Genomic DNA, 19,751 nt, shown 5'->3' on the forward strand with positions numbered 1-19,751 from the left:
GGAGAGCAGTGTGGAAAACTCTCAGAAGGCTAGAAATGGACCTTCCATATGATCCAGTAATTCCTCTCCTGGGGTTATACCCCAAGGACTCCATAACACCCAACCAAAAAGAGGTGTGTACTCCTATGTTCATAGCATCACAATTCATAATAGCTAAAACCTGGGAAGCAACCCAGGTGCCCAACAACAGATGAGTGGCTGAGAAAGCTGTGGTATATATATATACACAATGGAATACTATGCAGCTATCAAAAACAATGAACCCACCTTCTCTGACCCATCTTGGACAGAGCTAGAAGGAATTATGTTAAGTGAGCTAAGTCAGAAAGATAAAGATGAGTATGGGATGATCCCACTCATCAACAGAAGTTGACTAAGGAGATCTGAAAGGGAAACTAAAAGCAGGACCTGACCAAATTATAAGTAGGGGACCAAAGTAAAAACTCTGTGGTGAGGGGTAGACATGCAGCTTCCTGGGCCAGTGGGGGGTGGGAGTGGGTGGGAGGGATGGGTCACAGTCTTTTGGTGGTGGGAATGGTGTTTATGTACACTCCTAGCAAAATGTAGACATATAAATCACTAGTTAATTATATGAGAGGGGGAAAATCAATTGTATGTCTCGAAATTTTTTAAAACACAAACTGAATCTTTTTAATATATATTGGCTGTGTATTTGATATGCGGACTCTCTCAAAAGCCTAGACCAAGTAGATCAGAAGCATCCAATAGCTCAGCTATATACAAGATACTGGGTACTGTACAGCAAACCCTAACAAAAGGACTTTTCAAAGTTAACCCAATTACCAAATAATGTGATGATAACATTAACTATCGATTGTCTTTTTGAACCCTAAGACAGCAGGGACCTCACATCTCCACTATAGAGCCCCTACTTCCCCCAGTCCTGGAACCCTTGGATAGGGCCCACTTTCCCGTATGCCTTTCCCAATCCATATCAAATAATATTGCATCCGCCAATCACAACCTAACCAACGCAACGATTGCCACCTCAGCATGCGTCACTTCAGACTGTGCCCAGAGACTTCACGTGTGGAATGACAACCCTTCAGCTTCATTACTCGGGTGAGACCTTTCCTTTCATAGTATACTCTAATTTCATCTCAAGTGGTTCACTTTCTAACAAAGTCCCAAAACCTAGATATACACCAGTTTCTGTGAGAGAGAGCATATGTTCACACGTATCCATAAACTAGTGCAAAATATATACCTGAAGGCAGAAGTACACTAGAGTTTGCAGTGAGTACCTCCCTAATACTTCCTCTCCACTATTCCAAGCTTTGGGTCCATGATTGCTCAATAATTTGTTTGGCTTTGTATGTTAACTCTCTTTTCAGTCACCAGGTTCCAGATGCCATCAGGATGCTAGCCAGGCTTCCCTGGATTAAAGACCCCACCAATGTGTCCTGGAGCTCAGCTTCCCCAGAGACACCCCCTCCCCCACTAGGGAAAGAGAGAGGCAGACTGGGAGTATGGACTGACCAGTCAACGTCCATGTTCAGCGGGGAAGCAATTACAGAAGCCAGACCTTCTACCTTCTGCAACCCACAATGACCCTGGGTCCATGGTCCCAGAAGGATAGAGAATGGGAAAGCTATCAGGGGAGGGGGTGGGATATGGAGAACGGGTGGTGGGAATTTTGTGGAGTTGTACCCCTCCTACCCTATGGTTTTGTTAATTAATCCTTTCTTAAATTAAATAAAAATATCCCCTAAAAATTCACTTGTTCTTCTCACAGAAGGTTTGTTTTCCCCTGCCTTCCTTCTTAAGATGTATTTTTAAATTTTATTATTATCTTTATTTATTTATTTATTTATTTATTGAATAGAGACAGAAATTGCGAAAGTAGGAGGAATAGAGAGGGAGAGAGACAGAGGGACACCTGCAGCCCTGCTTCACCACTTGCAAAGCTTCCCCCTTGCAGTTGTGGACCGGGGTTTTGAACCTGGGTCCTTGAAAACTATAACATGTGGGCTAAACCAGGTGGGCCACTTCACCAGCCCCCCTTCTTAAGATGTATATAAATGCTTGCCACAGTTATCTCTAGTTTCTGCATACATAAGTTAACAAAAACTCTCTTTTTTTTGCTAATCTATCTTTCCTATTGGCTTAGCTTTCAGGTATCCAGCCACTGAACCTAAAAGGGTAGAGGAAACAATTTGTCCTAGACAAATTCTGTGGTACAAGTAATCTCACCTTCATTAGGCATGAGAAAATTTAGACTCATAAAAGTTTGGAAACTTGCCAAATTCACTGAGACTTATAAGCCAAGATACCAGGACAAGGCTATATTACCCCAGGGTATATATGCCACTATCCACCAATTAAATAGTTTATATATTGGTTCTCTCTACAGCCCATGCAAATTACCAAACCCTCAGAAGCAATTATTCCAAGTACCTTCCATCGATGTCTTAATTATGAAGGTTTTAGTATTTATCAGGAGAGACACTATTTGAATGATAAGACAGTTTATCCAAATTATTTAATAAGGCTAAATATAAATCAAGTATTTAACTTCATTAGAAAAAACTCTTATCTAGGGAAAGTATGTTTGAATCAACTAAAGAAATTCATTACATACCCTTGAAAAATTTACTCAAGGTCAAAAAAATTCACTATAATGTTGGCATTTATCAGAATAACTCAATTGACAATATACAAAACACAGACCAAGTAGAGATCAAAGAGTCACGAAGAAAGGCAGTCAGTCAGAGTTATGGACATTCAATTAAAGCTCCGATAATGAGGGTTGAAGTAGTCGTCTGGTGTCAGGGTGTAAAAGAAATATGATGGGTGCAAAGGTAAAAATGAAGTTCCTGTGATGCATAGAAAAGCAAACATTCTGTGTCCAACAACAGATGAGTGGCTGAGCAAGTTGTGGTTTATATATACAATAGACTACTACTCAGCTATAAAAAAATGGTGACTTCACAGTTTTCAGCCTATCTTGGATGGACTTTGAAAAATTCATGTTAAGTGAAATAAGTCAGAAACAGAAGCATGAATATGGGATGATCTCACTCTCAGGCAGAAGTTGAAAAACAAGATCAGAAAAGAAAACACAAGTAGAACCTGAATTGGAATTGGTGTATTGCACCAAAGTAAAAGCCTGGGGTGGGTGGATGGGGAGAATACAGATCCAAGAAGGATGACAGAGGACCTAGTGGGGGTTTTATTGTTATATGGAAAACTGGGAAATGCTATGCATGTACAAACTATTGTATTTACTGTTGAATGTAAAACATTAATTCCCCAATAAAGAAATAAAAAAAGAAGAAGAAAAAGAAAAGCAAACATTCTACAAAGCATTACTCTTTGTAGTATAGAGCTAACTGTTAAAAGAAAGTTATGATTTATGATAGATATATACAGTGGAATACTACTCAACTATTAAAAATGATAAAGTTATCTTCTGCACCTCATCTTAGATGAAGCTTGAAAGAATCATATTAAATGAGCCAAGCCAGAAATATAAGATTACTACAGGATGACCTCACTCATGGGCATAATTTAAGAAACAAGAATAGGAAGGGGAAACACAAAGTAAAATTTGGACTGGCTGGGTGTATTGCACCAAAGCAAAGGGCTCTGGAGAATGATAATAGGAAAAGAAGTTGGAGTGAGGTGGGACTTTGAGTTCCTGGCATATGATGATGGAGGGAAGCTAGGTTGGAGGTTAGAATTTTTGCAGACATCTATCTTGGAGAGATGAGAAATTGTACCCATGTGCCAAAAACTGTTAATGGTTTATAGTAAATCTAACCTCCCAATAAAAAAAAAATGGCAAGATAAATATTACTAGCTCCTTGCAGTGAAACAATTAGAACTACACTCAAATAATCACAGCTTTGTGTAACTCTGCCCTCTTTCCTTTCTCATTCTTATCAAAAGTGAGAAAAGATGAACTCTCTAGAATTAAGGTAACACACACACACACACACACACACACACACACACACACACACACACACATACTACTTGAAGCTTATAGTCTGGACAACCCTTACTTGGAGGCAGCTATTGTTACAATCTTTTAGCTTTAGGTGGTCCAAGACTGAGCCTTCGAAATACCTTTGTATTGGGAGCCGGGCAGTGGTGCAGTGGGTAAGCGCACATGGCGTGAAGGATATGGGTTCAAGCCCCTTTTCCCCACCTGCAGTGGAGTCGTCTCACAGGCAGTGAAGCAGGTCTGCAGTTGTCTATCTTTCTCTCCGCCCTCTGTCTTCCCCTCCTCTCTCCTCTCTCCATTTCTCCAACAACAACGACAGCAACAACAACAATAATAACTACAATAAAAAAGGGCAACAAAAGGGAAAATAAATAAATAACTATAAAAAAATTTTTTTTAATAACTTTGTATTAGGTCAGGTCCCTGGTTGGACAGATCTAATCACAGTGGAGCCCTCCTCTTTCTTTTCATTACTATATTAAAATGTGTCCTGGTGAGGTTTCTTCACAATTTTCGATACATGCAACATGTGATCATTGTGTATTCCTCAACTGCACATACCCACCTTCACCTCTTATAAATGTGCAGTATTATTTTACCTTTTAAATAAGCATTAACTATACCACCACCCTAACTCTATTTAGCATAACAACAAATGCTCCTTTTCCTTGCTTTGAAGCTTGCACTGTGCTGTCTTAACACACTGCTGAAATGAAGTTGTTTTCTATTCAATAAGCACCTTCTTTTCTATTGAACTATTCATGTGAATTTTGACAACTGCATAAATTAATATGGATAAATTTCCCAGATTATTTTCTAGGAGAAAAAAATGAAGTTACAGGAGACTATGCATGACATAATGCTATTTTTGTTTTAAAAGATCCATAAAAAAAGAAAGGCTGGGGAAGCAGACATGAAGGAGACCAAATAAAGAAAAAATATCCATAAAGAAATATATATATTTCCTAAGGCTACTCATGAATGACCATTTGTAAATGTATAGTAAAAAAGAAAACAAACCTGGAGGGGATAATGTGGAAATAAAGGCCACCAAATGAGAACAATCAGAGACTAATTATTCAGGGATTTTTCTATGGAAGGAGAGCCAACCACCATCATTTATGTCTGGCAGAAACTCAAAGACAGGCAGAAGAGTAATGAAAAGAAGTGTCATAATACCATGAGTGAAAAAGGAAAAGGTGGTAGAGGACAGATATTGAGCCTCTAGAATCTCTACTAACTATTCTACAGAAATAGCTTACGGTTGCCCCACATCTATGGCCAACTATTCTGACAATGGGGCACAAACCATTATATGGTGAAAGGAGAATCTCTTAAACAAATGGAGCTGGAAAAATGGATAGAGACATGCAAGTGGATGAAACGAAACCATCACTTATCATTGTGTACAAAAGTCAACTCCAGGTGGATCACGGACATGGACATTCGGCCAGAAACTATCAAATACACAGAATGAAACATTGGCAGGACATTTAACATATGCTTCAAAAAAACCCTTCAAGGACTCAAGTCTAAAGCAAACGAATAAAAGAAAAAGCAGAAAATAAATACATAAGTAAACCAGTGGGGCTACATCAAACTGAAGACCTCGGCATAGCAAGGGGTATCACCACCTAAACAGAAAGACACCCTATGGAGAAGGGTGGAAGAAAATCAGACAAAGGAGTAATAAGCAAAATACATAAAGAGCTCAGTAAACTATGCACCACAGGAAAAAAACAAGTAACCCCATTAGAAAATAGGGACCAGTGACAGTGGCGAGTCGTCACTGGTCATCTCCATCAGGAACAACATAATGGACCCCTTTGTAGGTCCCTATAGGACCTTGCCTTCAATATGGATCAACAATGGTAGGGAATGTTCCATTCTCCAAAGGGAGGTTGGACAACATACTCTACCTACTACTTGAGGAAGATGGGTCCTGAAGTTAGTGCAGTCTCAAATGTTCCTAGCTGTGACCACAGAATGCAAGCTCAGACCTACAGGAATGCAGAGGTTACACAGGCTCCTGTGCTGAATATGAGCCCAGATCAAACCTGTGGGGTTTACAGTTAACAAGATTTATACACTTTCTCCATATTTGGGAGCTACTCTCTTCTGTGATCCAGCTTTTTAGTCCTTTTTCCAACTATGACACCATCTCCACAGACAATAAACTGGGTCCACCAGCATATTAGATGTCAGGTGCAAGCAAAAACTAGTAGTCAAGGAACCCTTGGAATATACCTAAAATAGAATTACTAGATTTTTCCAAAATGGAGACCCCAAGTCTTCATCTGCAATATTCTTGCCTTTAGATTCATAATTAGTCAACAATTTGTTCTGCATTATATCTGAACTCTTTTTCAGTCACTGGGTTCCAGATGAAACCATGATGTCAACCTGATTTCCCTGGGCAGACAACCCTGCCATATGTCTCAGAGCCCTGTTTCCCCAGATCCTGCCCCACTAAGGAAAGAGAGGGACAGGCTAGAAATATAAGTTGACCTTCCAATGCCCATGTTCAGCAGAGAAGCAATTACAGAAGCCAGACTTTCCACCTTCTGCACTCCACAGTGATCCTGGGTAGAGAAGCTATCAAGGGAAGGGAATGGATATGAAGCTCTGGGGGTGGGCATTGTGTGGAAATCTATAGTCTTTTCAATATTTCCATTTTATAAATAAAAATTATTTTAAAAATAGGACCAGGACATGGACAGAAATTTCACCAAGGAAGAGATCCTGAGGGCCAACAAATATATGAGAAATGCAGATAAAGACAACACTGAGATACTAGATTACATCTGTGAGAATGTCATTTATCAGGAAAGATAGAAACGACAAATTCAGGAGGGATGTGGAAAAAAGGATACACTTCTGCACTGCTGGTGGGAGTGCAAAATGATACAACCATTGTGGAAAGCAATCTGGGGATAATATCAGGACATGAGAAATGGACCTACCCTACATCCCAGCAATTCCTCTCCTGGGGATTTATGGAAAGGAAATAAAAACACCTACCAGAAGTTATCTATGTATATCTATGTTCATAACAGTGCTACTTGTAATCACCAGAATCTGGAAACAACCCAAAATTTCCAACATCAGATGAATGGCTAAAAAAAAATTGTGATATATATATGCTGTTAAAAATAATGATGAAGTTGTTTCCTTTGTATCCTCTTGGATGTAACTTGAGGACATCATGTTCAGTGAGATAAATCAGAAAGAAAAGGATGAATACTAAACAATCTCACCTATTAGTAGGGCTTAATAAACAGGGAAAGGCTCACCAATGTGTCCTGAAACCCCACCTCCACAGAGTTCTATGGATCAACCTGTCCAGCAGAGAAGCAATTATACAAGTCAGGCCTCCCATCTTCTATTCTCCATAGAAATCTCTGTTCCACACTCCCAGAACAATGAAGAATAGGGAACCTCCTAATGGAGGGGATTAGATATGGCACTCTGACAGTGGGACTTGTATGGAATTGTACCCCTCTTATCCCACAAGCTTGTTAATCATTATTAAATCACTAATAAAAAAAAGAAGTAAAAAAATAAATAGGGACAGGGAGGGAGAACACAAAGTAAACCACGGGCTGGACACAGTGTATTGCACCAAAGCAAGAACTCTGGGGAGAGAACGGAGGGAGAAGAGATAGAAAATATTAGGCGCCTGTTTCTTAACAATATTGTATGCATGTGTCAATGACCGCACTGTCAAGCATTATCCCCCTCAATAAAAGGGGGGGGAAGTAGAGAGAAAGAACAAAAGGAAGGAAGGAAGGGGGCAGAGGTAGATAGCATAATGGTTATGAAAGAGACTCTCATGCCTGAGGCTCCAAGGTCCCAGATTCAATCCTTCTTATCACCAAAAGCCACATCTGAGCAGTGCTCTGGTAAAAAAAAAAGAAAGAAAGGAGGAAAAGAAGAAAGAAAGAAGAGAAGAAAATAAAGAAAAGAAGAAAAGAAAGAAAAAACAAAAAAGAAAGAGAAGAAAAACAAAACAAAACAAAAAGGACTTAAGGTATAATTCCTTAAGAATTATATTCTAAAGAATAAGCTATTTCATCCAAGTTTTAGTCAACTCTCTACTAATTGCTTATAATCAAAAGTATGCTGAAATACGTAACAAGTATTTAACATTTTTGGAAACATCAGATCCAATTTTTGTTGAAATGTCAGTGCAATATAATGCTATATAAGTTTAAGGTAAACATCAATGAAAATCTGTATGTATGTCCCCTTTGTCCTGATCAACACCACCTATAAGTCCTGGGCTTTCCCCCTATCTTTCTTTTGTTCTTGTTGTTGTTGACTTATTTCACTCACAATGGTATCTTCAAACTCTAAGATGAGACATAGGAGATGACTTCATCATTTTTAACAGCTGAGTAATATATACATATATATATATCTATATCACAATTTTCTTATCAACTCATCTGTCTTTGGACATCTTGGTTGCTTCCAAGTTTTACGTATTACAATTTTCATTCCTATAAACATAAGTATACATATATCTCATCTGATAGGTCATTTCCTTTGAGTAAATCCCTGTAGGGAAAGGGCCCACTGTATGGGAAGTCCAGGTCATTATTTCCATGAGAGTCTGAGTAAGTTGACCCCCGAGTTCTCTCTCTCCTAAGGAGACAAGAGTTAGGCAGGTCCCTCCTGATCTCATGAACTTATTATGATGGATGGGCCTTTAAGGATGAGGCACCTTTCTATACATGCCACCCCATCCCTTTTGAACAAAGGCCATGAATTACTGTGTACAGCCAACTTGAAATCCACTGCAAATATCCTGGCTTTGCTCAAACTGCTCCCTTCTCCACTGCCCTGTGGTGCCTATAACTTACCTTTAAAGAAAAATGTTTGCCTATGCATTGTGAGCTCATTAACAGACCTTATATGGTAAGTTTCCAGTTGTGATCAAAGACTTGGTAGGTCAAGATGTAACTATGCACTGTGTGTTGGTTAATGATTATCTCAACCTTCTTTCTGAGCCTTGGGTATATCTACTTGCTTGTATCCCTTAAAAAAACGAATCGTCCTAAGAGGCTTCTCCTGGAGCTGGTTGGTTGTGTGCTTCCCTCCTTCCTCTCCGCTCATGTCACCCTTGTCACCAGGGTCCCCCCCTAGGATCCCCAGGGTCCGCCCTGGTCTCCACTGCCAGTGGCCAGGGAGGCAGAAATCCCTGGGACAACTTGTAAATCCCCAGGAAAGAAATTGCTGGGTCAAAGGTCTATTTCTAGTGTTCTAAGAAATCTCCAGACTGTTTTCCACAAGGATTAGACCATGTTACAATCTCACTAGCATGCAAAAATGCCCCCCATCCTCTCCAACATTTGTTAATGTCCTTTCTGATGTATGACAATCTCATAGGTGTAAAGTGGTATCTCCTTACTTTCTTTATTTGCATTTCTCTGTTAATCAGTGACTTTGTACACTTTCTCATGTGTCTGTTGTCCCTCTGGACCTCTTCCTCTGTAAGTTTGTCCATGTCCTTGCCCCATTTTCTAACAGGGTTGCTTGTTTTTATGTTGCTAAGTTAGTTTACTGAGTTCTTTTTATAGTTTGGTCATTAGTCCTTTATCTGAAATGTGTTGTATAAAGGTCTTCCATTCTGTAGGGTATCTGTCTGTTCCACTGATGGCACTTTTTAGTTTGCACATGATTTCCAGTATGATGTAGTCCCATTGGTTTATTTTTGGTTTTGTTATCTTTGCTGTTGGATATGAGTATTTGAAGACATTTCTTTTAAAAAATTTTTAACTATATTTATCTAATTTCATAAGACAGAGAGAAATTGATGAAGAAAGGTGGATGGAGAAAGAGAAACAGAAAAACTATAATGAATGGTACTCTGACTTCATTCTTTATCTCATATAGAATTCTCTTTCATAAAGTAAATAGCTAAAAAAAAGGTTGAAGAGGAAATTAGTGAAAGTTTTCAGAGTTAAATTTAGAGAAGAAAAAGAATGGAAAGTAAGGAAGAAAGTATAAGTTACTGAAATTAGTAAAATATTTAAAATCCTCCTCGATGAGTCCCATATGACAAGAAGGGGGAATATAACACAATAGCAGTATTTGAAGAGATAATGATTAAGAAATTTTCCAAATATATATATATGCATATATATAGTATAGTATATATATGTGTGTGTATATATATATATAGTATAGTACATATATACTGTATGTATATGTATATATAGTTATGAATATGAATGAGATTATCTACACAAGGACATGGATGAATCTCAGCAAAATAATGTTGAGAGATGAGATATGCCAAATTCAAACTATACATACTAATGATTTCTGTCATAAAAAAATCTGCATCAGATGAAATTCTATATTTTAAGTATACACACTTGGGTGATTAGCCTAATGAAGGAAGAGTACCATTCTGATACAAAAGATACTGAAGGTTTCAGACACACAAATTTTACACTCTACCTGCTAGGCTATCTCACCATTGCTTTTCAATTGTATTTAATTCCCAGCCTAACACTGACTAGAAAATAGCAACAAATGAAGCAACCTGACCTGAAAATGAAAGTCTCCTTCTTGATGAAACTGGGTGAGCTGACTAGCCAGTTTGAAACATACCATTTCTGGACTGTAGTCTGAATAAAGTAAATATTTGTGCTATTCAAGCACTGAAATTGATAATATTCTAAAGTAGATCTTAATATAAATACCTACATACTCAATTATATTATTTCTAGAAACCTGGTAAATCAGTGTCTCATACCAAAGCAAAAATAAATATTATAACATTAAAAGTACAATGATTAAAAATAAAATACTAAAATGAAAAAGAATTTTATGCACCTAAACAACTGATGGCAAAATTTTAAGCAGTCAGCAACATCATTTTATATGCTCTAACTCCAGTGTCACGATGGACAGAACTGCAATGCAAAGTAAACAAAACCAATTTAGTTTATGTCTGTAATACACAAAAAGTTCTTACAATTGGTAAGTGAAACACTGTAAAAATAGTGAAGAACACTATATTAATATAGATTCTTCAGTGCAAGCCATAAGAATCAACTCTAGTTAACTCAAATAGAATAAATTACAGGGAGAATATGAGAAAGCTAAAAGGAAGTAGACCAAATACAGAAAAGATTACAGAAGTAGTTGCAGCAGAAACAACTATGGATATTCTCCAAGTGCTGCCATTAAACTAAATGAACAGTCCCCTGGAATTTACTGAGGTGGAGAAAGGCACAGAGAAGTGTGCTGTCAGGAGACACACTTTTAAAGGATTTAACAGTAGGAGAAGCAATCTAACAATGAGGATGTTGCTGAAGCCTTAAGCTATCCTACTGAATGGTCTTTGATGGGCCTGGCCTTGAGAATTACCCTTCTTCTTCTAGCGTTTGCCCTTCTTCCTTAGCCAGTCAACAGCATCAGGTTGAGCCTGATGTCTGCTTGTTGCTGGCTTTGAAAGTGACTGGGATCCATGTGGATTCAGTCGGCTAGGAAGGATCATCAGTTTCCCCAATAAATGGGTACTCACGGGATGCACCACGAGAAGGTCGATCCAATGCATCCCAGAATTACCCTAAATAAAAGTATCTGCATTTATATTGTTAATTTAGTCCACCCTGCCCAGAGCACTCCTTAGGTAATTCAATTTCTCTAGCATAGAAAAGACTTTGATGTTAGCAGCTAATAGTTCAGCAATTAGGCTCATTTTGACTTTATATTTTACCTTTCAAAATTCAAAACTCTAAGGAAAGTCTGGCTGGCACAGTCCCATGATCTAATATTATGTCCCTCCAAAACTGCACAGAGAGGTCATTTATATACCCCACCAAAACTAAGACAGTTGTATACTATTACCAAAACAAAGCAGAATGGAAGCCAGGATTCCAGGATATAACAAATATCTACTATATATGAACAGGTAATCCATAAATAAATTATAAACAATTAAGAAACTTTAAAAAATCTCATGGTTAAGCGCATGTGGTGCGAAGTGCAAGGAACAGCAAAAGGATTCCAGTTCGAGCCCCCGGCTCACCACAGTCGCTTCACAGGCGGTGAAGCAGGTCTGCAGGTGTCTATCTTTCTCTCCCCCTCTCTGTCTCCCCTTGTCTCCCCATTTCTCTCTGTCCTAACAATCACAACATCAATAACAACAACAATAATAACTACAACAACAATAAAAAACAAGGGCAACAAAAGGGAAAATAAATAAATATTAAAAAATAAATAAAAAAAAATCAACCTCACTGGGACAGAATGCAATAAAGACTTTATCATCTTTTCCTTTTTTTTTTTCCCCACCAAGACCACTGCACTTAGTAACTGTACTTACTATGGTTCAGGGGATTGAACCAGAATCCTTATGCTGGTCCTTGTACTTTGTACCACGTGCACTTAACCTCCTGCGCTACCGCCCAACTCCCCAAATATGCTTTCTTAAGAGTCAAACATAAAATTAATATTGTCCAAAGCAGTGGCTAAGATTTCCTTCCATGTTAGTGGTTTTGAAATTTCAGTTATCTTAGAATCATTACAAAACTGCCTCTCTATTATAGCATGTGACTTTACTAGATGTGCCACTACCTAGCCTTTCACCTCTCCATTGTATTATATTTAATGTAGTTTGCTGCTTTTTTTTTTTCAGAACACTGCTTAATTTTTGTTTATGGTAGTGCTGGAGATTGAAGTAATACCTTGGAGTGTCAGACATGAAAGCCTTTGTGCATAAGCATCGTACATCTCCCTTGACCTACTATGGCTTCTTGGAAAATGTAAAATGGACTAATCACTAAGAAATGTAATAGAGGGAAAATTTAGTACATCTTTCATTAATAGTGAAGAAAATTTAGGTAAGGAACTTAATAATGGGATACATTGCAACACTTATATACAGTAAAGAGGGAAAGCAGTTGAGTTGAACTAATCAAGTTGTACATTTGTATGTTTGTGTAGAGTATGTACATAAGTCTAAGTGTTGTGTCTTTCAAACCATTATTTTGGAAAATACATTGCACAAAGTAAATGCAGACAAAATACTCCTAAAGTAACTATATTATATGCAACATGTATTTAGAATATTTTGGTTTCAGTAACCAAGCATTTTTCTTTGAAGTTATTTATTTACTTATTTATTTATTTTAATATTTTATTTATAAAAAGGAAACATTGACTAAACCATAGGATAAGAGGGGTACAACTCTGCACAATTCCAACCACCAGAACTCCATATCCCATCCCCTCCCCTGATAGCTTTCCTATTCTTTAACCCTCTGGGAGTATAGACCCAAAGTCATTGTGGGATGCAGAAGGTTGAAGGTCTGGCTTCTGTAATTGCTTCCCTGCATTAATTTTAAAAGACCTATTAGAAGATAAATATGAATGTAAAGTAAAAAGATAGAAGTATCTGTACTGTTGTTGGCAATAATAATAATAATAATAATAATAATAATACTACCAAAAACTGCTTTAAAATTCCAAAATCTAGGACTGGGAGATGACTCACCCAGCAGAACAGACAGTGAGGTCCTGAGTTTGAGTCCTGACACCACATGGGGGCACCATGGACAGCAACAGGGTAGCTTCACAGATGGTGGAAAGGCATTTTGGTCTCTTTTCTCCTCTGGATTAATAAATAAATATCAAAAATGTGTAATGAAAAAAGCTTATATGCTACTCAAAAATCACTTTAAATGCCTCAAAAACAACAAAATTAAAAAGCTAAAAGCAGGATGGTCAATCAAAATTACACACTTTAAAGGTTTTGTAAAAGCACACTTTTAAATGAATAAATTATTAAAAGTTCTAATCAATTAACATTTACATACCTTAGAGCTTACAATGTAGCAGCCACTATTATAAGCATACCATAGGTAAATTCATAAAACTCTCATAACTATGTGGCAGCCATCATTAAGCCTATTTTACAAATGAGGAAACTGAGACACACAGCCTGAGATCATATGGCTGGTAATTAGTGAAGCTGAGATTACAATCCAGGTAGTCTAATTATGAAGACCCAGATCATAATTCCAAATTATTTTGCGAGAAAACTTATTTCATATATTAATATTTGATAACAATTTTGAACTTTAAAGTTTACAAATGGCTATAACTTAGGGAGTTAAAAGTATAGCAGGGGTAGATAGCGTAGTTATTATGCAAAGATGCTCTCATGCCTGAGGCCCCAAAGGCCCAGATTAAATCCCCTGCGCCACCATAAATCAGAGCTGAAAATGTTCTGGTAAAATAATAATAATAATCAGAAGTATAAAAATAAATCAGTACAGATAAAAAATAGAGAGAGGCAGGTTGGGAGTATGGCTCGACCTGTCAGTGTCCACATTCAGCAGAGAAGCAATTACAGAAGCCAGACCTTCCACCTTCTGCATCCCACAATGACCTTGGGTCCATACTCCTAGAAGGTTAAAGAATAGGAAAGCTATCAGGGGAGGGGATGGGATATGGAGTTCTGGTGGTGGGAACTGTGTGGAGTTGTACACCTCTTATTTTATGGTTTTGTCAATGTTTCCTTTTTATAAATAAATTAAAATAACTTTTCCAATACAAAACTTGAGCGGAAGAGATTTCCATCATAAAATTTATTACAAAAAAACATGTGGAGGATGCGAAAAGACAGAGACTATAGTGTTTATTTAAAATGCATTTGTCATCAAGATGCTGCTTAACTAAGCAAAACATGAATGTTATTTAAGGGGGAAGCAATCTTTTTTGTCCCATCAGGATTATCATTGGGGCTCAGTGCCTGCATGACTACATTGCTCTTGCTCTTGGTGGTAGTTTACTCTGCTCTAGATAGAAAGTAAGAGACAAGGCATGGAGACAGAGAGATACAGAAAGGAGAGATATCACACCTGCCAGCCTCGAGGCAGCCATATTTTTATCAGTGTTTAGGTCAATGACTGACTTTAAAATCTTAATATTTTTAATCAGAGAAGAATATGATTGGGACATGTTTAAAAATTATATCTATATGACATTCACAATATAAACAAGCTTTTTTAGTGCAACTTTCTTTTTCCATGACACTATAATTACTTTATTTCTCAAGGAAACTGCCATTGACCATATATATATAAAACTAATATATATATTAGTTTTAAAAAAAAAGAGCTGGGGGGAGTGGAGAGAGGACAGAAGACATAATGCTTTAGGCATCAGAGGTCCCAGATTCAACCCCTTTATCACCATAAGCCAGAACAGAGAAGTACTCTAACAAAAAATAAAAGAAAAAGAAAGAAAAGAGAGAAAAACAACTAGGTAGAATGTGATCATAGCATATCTAAAATACACTATAAAAGAAAAAAGGGGGTGGGCAGTGTCACCTCAGGTTAAGTGCAAATACTGTCATGCCTAAGGATTTGGTTCAAGCACCTGCTCCCTGAATACAATACAGTGGGGACACTTCAGGAGCATTGAAATAGGTTTGCAGGTCTCTCTGTCTCTCTCTTTCTCCCCCCTTCTCAATTTCTTTTTATTTTATTTTATTTTATTTATTTTACTAATGAGAAAAATAGGAGGAGAAAGAGCCAGACATCACTCTAGTACATGTGCTGCTGGAGACTGAACTCAGGACCTCATGCTGAAGAGTCTAGTTCCTTAGCCACTAAGCCACCTCTCGGGCCACTTCCTTCTCAATTTCTGTCATATATAATAAAAATTTAAGGGGGTCAGGCACAGCAGGTTAAGTGCACATGGCACGAAGTGCAAGGACCAGAGGAAGGATCCCAGTTTGAGCCCTAGAGGCAAATAAAAAAAATTCACCTCTCATTTTTGGTCGTCAGACTTAACAGAACAGATAGAGCCTCCTTTGAAAATGCCTTTATCCGATTAACTTATCTTTAGTATCATTCCTCCTTTTATCTAGTCATTAAATGCTTGAGTTACTCAAGGTTAAGACTTAACATTTCTCTTGAACCCTAGACATGTTGGTCATATGTTAGTCAGTATTCCATGAGACTATTTAATAAACTTAAATTTAAAATGTAGTTTGTAGCCTGAAGAGGTGGCATGGTGGATAGAACATTAAGCTCTAAAGCATGAGGTCCTGAGTTTGATGCCAGCATCAAATGTGCCAGGGTGATTGCCCTGCTTTGCATTTGTGCTCTTTTCCCTTAATAAATAGCTCTTTTTTTTTGTTTGTTTTGTTTTGGACTCAAAAAATCCATGCTCAGGGACTTCTGGAGGCATGGATATGGATTTCAGATTGCACTCTGATAAACTAGAAAAAAAAAACCTGAAAACTCAACAAAATACAACAGGATCTCTCCAGAAACTCACTAAGTCACAGCTACCAAGTTGTGGTTGCAGTTGCTACTAAGATTTTATCCTGTCACCAATGTGTACAGGGACCTCACCTCTCCAGAGCCCTGCCCCATTAGGGAAGGAGAGAAAACAGGCTGGAGGTATGGATCGACGTCAATGTCCAGTGAAGAAGCAAGTACAGAAGGCAGACCTTCAGCTTTCTGCACCCCAGAAAGAATTTTAGTCCATATTCCCAGAGTGGTAAATGTTAGGGGCTCTGAACTCCAATTCCATCAGGACCCAGAGAGAGAAGAGGAAAAAAAAAAGTGGGGTGGGGGGATAACACTCAGAAGTATTAGGTGTGACTCAGAAAGGAAGAGAAGGCAAGACCACGAAAAATATACAAATATATATATGTAGATAGTTATAGAAATAATAGTCAACCCATATCTGTGATCTTGAGAGAACTAAAGCAGTTTCTAATGGAGGGAATGGGTACACAGCACTCTGATGGTGAGAAAGGTGTGGAATTATAACACTGTTATAATATTAAATCACTAATAACATAAAATAGGCATTCTATATAAAAATAATTTTAAAAAATGTCATTCTGCTGTTAGTGCAGTAACTCAGAGGGCAGGATGTGGGACTTAACACACATGAACACCTGAGTTCTACCAATGAGTTCACATTGCATATGACTAAGTGGTACTCTTATCTTTTATAAAATAAAAATTTAAAAAATAATTAAAAGTGGTAGTGCAGCAGGTTAAGCGCACATGGCACTAAGAGCAAGGACCAGCCTAAGGATCCTGTTTGAGCCCCTGGCTCCCTACCTGCAGGGGAGTCTCTTCACAGGCGGTGAAGCAGATCTGCAGGTGTCTTTCTCTCACCCTCTCTGTCTTCCCCTCTTCTCTCCATTTCTCTCTGTCCTTTCCAAAAACAATGATAACAACAACAATAACTACAACAATAAAACAAGGGCAACAAAAGGGAATAAATAAATATTAAAATAATAATAATAATAATTAAAAGTTTGGACCAGGAGGTAGTGGAGCGGATAAAGCATGGCACTCTCAAGCATGAGGCCCAAAGTTCAGATGTGTCAGAGTGATGCACTGGCTTCTCTTTAATTCATATATAAAAATAAATAAGATTTTAATAATAAATTAATTTTATCATTTACACTTGGAACTATACGTGCTTAATAGACACCAATGGCTTGTGGCTATGCATTAGATAACACTAGTATAAAATATTTACATCAAAAAAGTTCTGTTTTATCATGTTGCTCTGTACCATTGCCCTAAATGATTTGTTGTTTGTTGTTGTTGTTGTTGTTATTTTTGGTGACTCCACATGCAAAATTCCACTAATATCAGGCTGACTCATATTCTTTTTATTTTTTTATATAGAGAGGGGAGATAGTGAGACCCAGAGGAGGGGAAGTACACCACTCCACCATCCATAGAGCTCCCCCGTTGCCTTGGCTCTCCCATATAGTGTCAGGGTTTGAACCCAGGACCTTGTGTATGGTAAGGTGTACAGTGAGGTAGCACACCTGATAGCAGTCTTTTGGCTTCTCACTGAGTGATCTTATTCATGTTCATGTTGTTATCATCTCTTTGCATAAGATCCACACATTTGTACTCTCTACATAGATTTCTTTGAATACAAGACCCATATAGTTAAATATTTAACTTTTCCATGTGGATTCCCAAAGGTTCGTAAATCTCAATGTGCCCCACATGTTAACAGGAATAATCCATCTTTGTCTCTAAGTTTAATTTTATTTACTTATAATATTTTAATTTAATTTAATTTAATTTTAATGAGAGCGATGCCAGAGCACTGCTCAACTCTAGCTTATGGTGGTCTGGGAATTAAACCTAGGACTGAAGATTCTCAGGCATGAAAAACTTTTTTGCATAAATATGCTGCATCCCCAGTACTATAAGCCCAATTTTAGAATGTTTTCTATTATACTAATGTTAACACTATCTAACACAAGGTGCCTTTAAGGAGGTGATGAAGATTAAATAAAGTCTTGAGGATGGAGCCTTGATTTGATACATCTGGAACTCTTAGAAGCGGCTAGAGTCCTTTCTCTACCATGTGAGGACTCAGTGAGAAGGCTGTAATCTTCAGAATCTTAGGAGGACCTGGACATGCTGGCATACTGTTCTCAGACCTAGAACTGTAATACATTCTGTATGATAGCCCAAAGTTCTTCCAACAGCCAAAAAAAAAAAAAAAAAAAAAAAAACCAAAACCAAAAAAAACCCTATATATCCTGGTTTATCACACCTCTACTCCATACCTTTGATATTCCGCGCCGCCCCACCCTCCCTACACAGCCTCAGTCTCAATGTCCCATATGCAGTTACAGGAACATGTCAGACAGAATTTCACCTTCGAATCTGTTTTACCTTTGTGTGGAATACTCTTTCCTTACTCTACGTTTTCTTTATAGTGGGGTCAGCCTATGAAAAAATTTGCCACCTTTGTTTAACACATATACCTCACTCTCCCTTCCTTAGCAATACCAGCATGGTGTGGTGTGGTGTGGTGTGTGGTCAAGACCTCTCATCACATGCATGATTTCATCACTTCTGGACCACTTTTGCATTCAGATAGCTATGGGGATAGACACCACAACACCAGAGCTTCCTCCAGCACTACAGCACCTCACAGGAGGATGGCCCAGTATATAAATATACCTTGCTTATTGTCTCTCAAACTAAATTGTGAGTATCCTGAGAAAATAATGCTCATCTTACTCACCGCAATAACCTCAAAACATAGAACATCTCATCCTAGATGCTTACCACTGCCAGACAATGTTTACATCTAACTGCCACTGAATTAGCTTTTGAGTTAAAAGTATCACAGACAACAGCTACTAAGACAGTACTCCCCTGGCTGAAACACTACTACTCAAATGACCATCCAGCTTCTTATGTACATCCAGCTTCTTACGTATCTTACCAAAGCATAAGCAGGGCTTTCAACACTTGTGATATAGGTGTCCAGAAGAAATTGACTCCAGCTATTTTCCAACTATCTTTAGTTAGATTACTTTTTCAGCATAGAAATGCTGTTGGGTTTCCTCTGAACTTCATAACAAAATTTTCCAGCTATTTTAAAGTTGCATCTGGCTGTTTTTCACCATTTAATAGTCATGCTTGAATCTACCCAAGAACCTATTATTGCCTGTATAGTGCATTCAAGTGCAATTCTATGTCTCCATCTTTGCAGTAGAAATAATGACCATGAAGATTTTTTTTTTGTGAACTGCTCACTTTCAGATTTCTTCATACTATTTCCAAACAGTCCTGTAAATTCTTTGATAATACTTCAAGGGTTGGGCAAAAGGATGTTTGTCTCCACCAGTAAGACTTTGTTTTCAATGTTGTGGGTTGTGGTTGAGTATGCAATATCATGGAGTGGCCTCTAGGTTCAATTTTATTTATTTTTTTAAATTTGATTCCACTTCCTTTTTTTTCCC

Source organism: Erinaceus europaeus, chromosome 2 (assembly GCF_950295315.1).
Source record: "Erinaceus europaeus chromosome 2, mEriEur2.1, whole genome shotgun sequence".
In the NCBI taxonomy this organism is placed as follows: domain Eukaryota; kingdom Metazoa; phylum Chordata; class Mammalia; order Eulipotyphla; family Erinaceidae; genus Erinaceus; species Erinaceus europaeus.